This window comes from Pan troglodytes, chromosome 11 (assembly GCF_028858775.2).
Source record: "Pan troglodytes isolate AG18354 chromosome 11, NHGRI_mPanTro3-v2.0_pri, whole genome shotgun sequence".
Classification (NCBI taxonomy): Eukaryota; Metazoa; Chordata; class Mammalia; order Primates; family Hominidae; genus Pan; species Pan troglodytes.
Genome location: NC_072409.2, coordinates 32872940 through 32878939, shown reverse-complemented (window position 1 = coordinate 32878939; position 6000 = coordinate 32872940). Strand labels below are relative to the sequence as shown.

The 6000-nt window shown below is 43.3% G+C and overlaps 1 protein-coding gene across 10 annotated transcripts in view; it reads left to right on the top strand.

Annotated features, from left to right (window-relative positions):
- The first annotated feature begins 347 nt into the window (after positions 1 to 347).
- FKTN (fukutin) overlaps positions 348 to 6000 on the top strand; it is a 101474-nt gene continuing 95821 nt past the window's right edge. For 6 of the 10 annotated variants that reach the window (XR_010148600.1, XR_008537300.2, XM_009457061.5 and 3 more), the window contains exon 1: positions 537 to 620. The gene's annotated coding sequence lies outside the window, so the exon portion shown is untranslated. Of the gene's footprint in view, positions 1051 to 6000 lie in introns of all 10 variants that reach the window. The other 4 variants (XR_010148601.1, XM_063787611.1, XM_054658922.2 and 1 more) reach the window with 3 other exon arrangements.

The window sequence follows — 6000 nt, the reverse complement described above, 5'->3', positions numbered from 1 at the left end:
CTACAAAAAAAGAAAAGAAAAAAGTTAATCAGGTACAAAATTATATCCAGCCTTAAACTGGAGGGCAACAGGTCGCTGAATCTTGAATGTCATAAAGGCACCTCAACTTCATGAGCAATAGTGAACGCAGCTGCTATTTTCCACTCTATCCCCTAGCTCTACTAATTGTATCCAAACCAAACTTCAGGGAGTTATGCTGAATCCCTCTAGCAAAGCACACGCACTAAAAAAATCACTCGTTTTTCAGAAGTTCACATTTAACGGGCTTGGAAAACGGCTCAGCTGCTGCCTCCAGTTCATCTTCCGCTGTCGAAAGCGTTTCAGAACTTAAACTCTCAGATTGCCTCAGTGCGCTGCTGTAGTTGTCAATTAGGCAAGAGATAAAAGAGGGCTTTGGCTAAGTGGCTAGATTATAAAAGCGAGGAATCGCCAGGGCTCAGTGAACTTCTGGCGGTAAGGATGCGACAAGAGTCACAGGAAAGCCGAGGCTGGGGTTGGACCGTGGGAAACTCCCAGCAGGAATCAAGCCAGCCACCGCCGCTCAGCACTTGACGGCGGCTTTTGCAGCGGTTGCTGTGAGTGCCGTAAAGCGGAGCGGCTGCAGCCTGCTGTTGAGTGAGGTAAGGTACGGGAGGCTCAGGTCGCTACCCGGGGATGGGAGGGCGCCTTCAGACAGGTACCGCTGGCGACTCGGGTGCCCTTACTGGGCATCCTCCAGCATTCTGGGCACCTGCCTACCCCTTGGTGAGGAGGCCGGCCACAGGCTGAGCGCGCTCCGGGCTGGGTACTCCTCAGTCAGTCCACGAGCATCGCGTGGTAGACTTACACTTGGCTAGTCCTTCCCGCACTTCTGGGCGTGTCATCAGGTGAAATTTTAATCCTGGGACAGATGAAAGGTTGGAGGACGATCGAGACTCTTGTAGTAGCCGGGTTAGGGTAGTGACCCCTGACCTCAGGTTATCCGCCCGCGTTGGCCTCTCAAAGTGCTGAGATTACAGCCGTGAGCCACCGCGCCCGGCCTGAAATTTACAATTTCTCAGTTAACATGAGGTAAGCCACATTTCTCTTGGCTTCAGTTTTGTCAGATGTGGGGAAAAAAAAAAGGACCTAGATGATATATCAGATTCTTTATGCTTTTGAAGATAGCACGTTTCCAGTCAGTAAAAATCAAGCTGTGAACAAATGACAAAGTGAATGATAGAGCAGTATATTAGAAATTGGGCAGATGGAAGCCCAGTAGAAAAGGCTGTGTTTGAGCTAGACTCTGAGGATAAATAGGGTTTGAACGATTGGAAACCATCTCTGTTGGGCCATGGACAAAGATATCAAATGCAGGAATAAGCATTTATATTTTAGCGATTCTATTTGTGGACATACGTTTAGTGAGGGTAGAGGATTTGGGAAGGCTGGCATTGAACGATGGAAGAACTCTTAGTGGAAAGGAAGTGCAGGGTGTTCTGACAAGGAAGAAGAAAGGAACCGGGGAAATGCCGAAAGAACAATAGGCAGGACTTGATTTCTTGGATCTGGGTGATGATATTTTTAACCTGCGTTTCTAAAAAGTAAGTTTAAGTGCTGTTGGCAAAAATGGGAATTCTGTTGAATTCCAGCATGCAATAGTGTACTGGGAATAAAGTGATTTAGATCGTAGAGTGCTGAGGTTGCCAATAACTAGCCTCTTGGCTGTCATTTAATTCTTCTAGAGCCTGTTCTCCATAAGGTGATGTTGGGCCCGCTGATCTCTCTTCTCTAAAGCCTGTAAAACTAGAGACTGTGAGGATGGAGAGCTAGTTACTTTCTTCTGGACTGGGAGAGGACGATAGTTGACAGAGAATAAAATTGTTAATTTTGGGGCTGGACGCGGTGGCTCACGCCTGTAATCCCAGCACTTTGGGAGGCTGAGGTGGGTGGATCACCTGAGGCCAAGGAGTTCGAGACCAGCCTGGCCAACATGGTGAAACCCTATCTCTACTAAAAATACAACAAATTAGCCGGGTGTGGTGGCGGGCGCCTGTAATCCCAGCTACTCGTGAGGCTGAGGCAGGAGAATCGCTTGAACTTGGGAGGCAGAGGTTGCAGTGAGCCAAGATCAGGCCACTGCACTCCAGCCTGGGCAACAAGAGCGAAACTCTGTCTCAAAAAAAAAAAAAAGTTAATTTTGAACATGTTAAATTTGAGGTGAGGTGCAGGAAATACAGTTGAAAATATAGGCAGATAGAGTGCATGGACTGTAATTTAAATAGTGTTTTCTCTCACAGGTGGTAGTTAAAATCTTGAGAATGGATTTGCTTTCAGGGAGAGATTGTAGAGAGAGTAACTATAGGCCATACCCACAGAGAGGAGGTTGGAGAAATTATTGAAGGAGGCATGTGGATCTCAGAGCTAAGAGCAAGGAAGGAGTTCTTTTTAAAAAAGTTACATATAGTTGTAGATTCTCAGGGGCCCAGTGTTGTTATTAAACTAATTTAACAGCATTTACAGCAAATAATAAGCACCTAGTTCTGGGAATTCTGGCAGAAAATAAATAATTCAAATAGATATAATCTCCACTGCCTAATTGTCTACCCAGAAGTGGTATCATTTACATATTTATTTATTCAACAAATATTTATATGTTTCAAGCACTGCTGGTTCTAGGGATATAACGACGAGCAAGGTAGACATTGTTCTTATCCTCCCTGCATGTAAAGCCCGTAGCATCTACATCAGTGCTTTTCAAATTTTAATATACATATGAATCATCTGAGGATTTTATTAAAATGTAGATTATGAATCAGTAGGTGGGGGCTGAAAATTCTGTATTACTAACAAGCTCCAATGTGATACTGATGTTCTTAGGACCATACTTTTAAGTGACAAGAATCTAGATCCTGTTTAGCAAATATGGCCATTATTAAGCCACTACCACTACCCATCATCTGTTTCTCCTAGGATAAAATAATTTTACTTCTTATGAAAATAATATATGCTCATACAAATATTGGAACAATATAGAAAAGTGTAAAGAACCATGTAAAAATCACTCCTAATTCTCCCTACCCAGAGATAACCATTATTAATATTTTTGGGAACATTCATCCAGATTTTACATATGTACATACATTCACAATTTAAGTGTTGCACTAAGTACATGTCACACTCTAAGCCCTGTGTTTGATTCTATTTGCTGTATGATTTTATTAAGATAAATACCCAAGTGTCCAGAACCAAGCAATTAAGTACTTGCATTCTTGAGGGAGCCACTTAAAAATAATTTGGGGGCCAGGCACGGTGGCTCACGCCTGTAATCTCAGCACTTTGGGAGGCCAAGGTGGATGGATCACGAGGTCAAGAGATCAAGACCATCCTGGCCAGCGTGATGAAACCCTGTCTCTACTGAAAATACAAAAATTAGCTAGGCATGGTGGCACATGCCTGTAGTCCCAGCTACTCGGGAGGCTGAGGTAGGAGAATCACTTGAACCTGGGAGCGGAGGTTGCAGTGAGCTGAGATTGTGCCACTGCACTCCAGCCTGGCAACAGAGCAAGAATCCGTCTCAAAAAACAAAAAAAAAAAACAAAAACAAAAACAACAAACTTTGGGAGCCGGACAGTGTCTCATGCCTATAATCATTCCAGGTGCCCAAGAGGCTGAGGTGGGAGGATTGCTTGTGCCTAGCAGTTTGAGGCAGCAGTGAGCTATGATTGTGACACTGCACTCCAGCCTGGGTGACAGAGCAAGACTCCATTTCTTAAAAAAATAAAAACTTGTGTTACTTCAAAAATGGGGAGACATTAACATAATTACATGTGGGCTCTAGTAAATGAATATTTGTCATTTCATTTAGGATGAGAGGAGAATTTTTAAAGTTTTTTTAAAAACTTAGTTTTTTTCTTACAACAAAATCAATTGATGTTCACGTAAGATAAATAAGGAAAAAAAATAAAAGCACCTACACTCCTCCCAACCCAAAGACAATCCTTGCTGTCTTCACCTTCCTTCCTGCTAACCTGTCTTATCTAGATCCTTCATTTCAGCCACTCTCTTTCCAAAACCCTCTTACACCATAGTCATTCAGAAAGGAGTAACTATGTATTTATGATGTTTCTGGAGCATCTACTGGAGAAACTAAATTTCATTAGCTTTTTATCTTCAAGTAACAGCATGTGTAGGTAGAGGTTATATTGCAAAGGATTAAGTGCATGAATGGTAAGCAGGTAAAGAAACTTCTTAACCCTTTGCAGTCTAATGCTTACTTCCAAGCTGCTGACAGTTGTGAAAAGTTAGCAGTCAAAGGAAAAGAAATGGACAATAAGAAAGACCAACAGTATTTAGGGAAGATTTGATAGTAGCTGTTGCTACTGGGATATTTTTGGCTTTTGAGAACAGCTGAAAAATGTTGATTTTTTTTTTTTTTTGGTCTGACCTCTGAATACATTTTCAGAGACATTTTCTCTTTATGCCTGCCAATCTGCTACCTCATCTCTCTAACTATACCTTTTCCTAATTACACTACTCTCTTTCCTCTGTAGTTCAGCCTCCTGTTTTATTTTGTTCAGGGCATATTTGAATGTCAGTTCTGTTTTAGTGAATTGCCTGAAGGGTTCTTCCTGTGCGCTGCACAAACGAAACCAGTTCACTGAGACCGTGCTACTGCAGTAAAGAAAGAGCTTACTTAACAATGATGCTGGCTGTGCAAAGGAGTTATTACTCAAATCAGTCTCGCCAAAGACTTGGTGGTTAGTTTTTCAAGGATAGTTTTTAGTTTGGTGGCAGAGGACTAGGGAATGAGGGCTGCTGGTTGGCTGGGGATGCGATGATAAGGGTGTGAAAAATGGTCCTTGTGTGCTGAATCCACCTCTGGGTGGGGAGCCACGTGACTGGTTGGGTCATGAGTTACTAGTTCACCTCTAGGTAGTGTCAGTTGGTCCAGAATGCAAAGGTCTGAAAAATATCTCAAAAGACCAATCTTAGGTTCTGTAGCCACGGAAAATATAAATCCTGTGTCCTCTGGAAAAAAGACTGGTTATCATTTAACTACATGTTACCAGAATTCAGGTCCCTCTCATAATCCTAATCTTGTAGTCTTTGATTACTTTTACAAAGGCAGTTTAGTTTTGGAAAAGGTTACTATCATCCTTGCTTTAGGTTAAACTGTAAACTAAATTCCTTTCAAAGTTAGCTTGGCCTGCACCCAGAAATGACCAAGGACAGATTGGAGATTAGAAACAAGATGGAATCAACTATGAGATTTCTCTTAGCTGTCATAATTTTGCAAAGGCAGTTTCACTCTCTGATTCATACTATCCATGCCTCACTCTTACTCCCCAATATCCCCAAATAAGTTGGGGACCCCACAGGATAAGGATATGGCTAGGCTAGCACATATCATCTTATGAACCTCAGTTAGGTGTCAGGGAAGGTTTTTGATTCCACTTCCCCCCACTCCTGCCATCTGGATCATCTCTCTTGATATATCATTCATTCATTCATTCATTCATTCAAACAGACCCCTACCTAGGTGATTCTCAAAAGAGTGGGGTCTGGGGCTGGAGGAGGTGTCAGGGTAAACCAGTTACCAAAAGTCTTTCATACTAATACCTTCAAAGGACAAATGCAAATGTAAAAAGGAAGCTGAAAGAATATGCAGTGGGGTTCCAAGATGGCCGAATAGGAACAGCTCCAGTCTACAGCTCCCAGCATGAGCGACGCAGAAGACGGGTGATTTCTGCATTTCTAACTGAGATACTGGGTTCATCTCACTGGGGATTATCGGACAGTGGGTGCAGGACAGTGGGTGCAGTGCACCGAGTGTGAGCCGAAGCAGGGCGAGGCATCACGTCACCCGGGAAGTGCAAGGGGTCAGGGAATTCCCTTTCCTAGCCAAGGGAAGGGGGGACAAATGGCACCTGGAAAATTGGGTCACTCCCACCCTAATACTGTGCTTTTCCGACAGTCTTAGCAAACGGCACACTAGGAGATCATATCCTGCGCCTGGCTCGGAGGGTCCTACGCCCACGG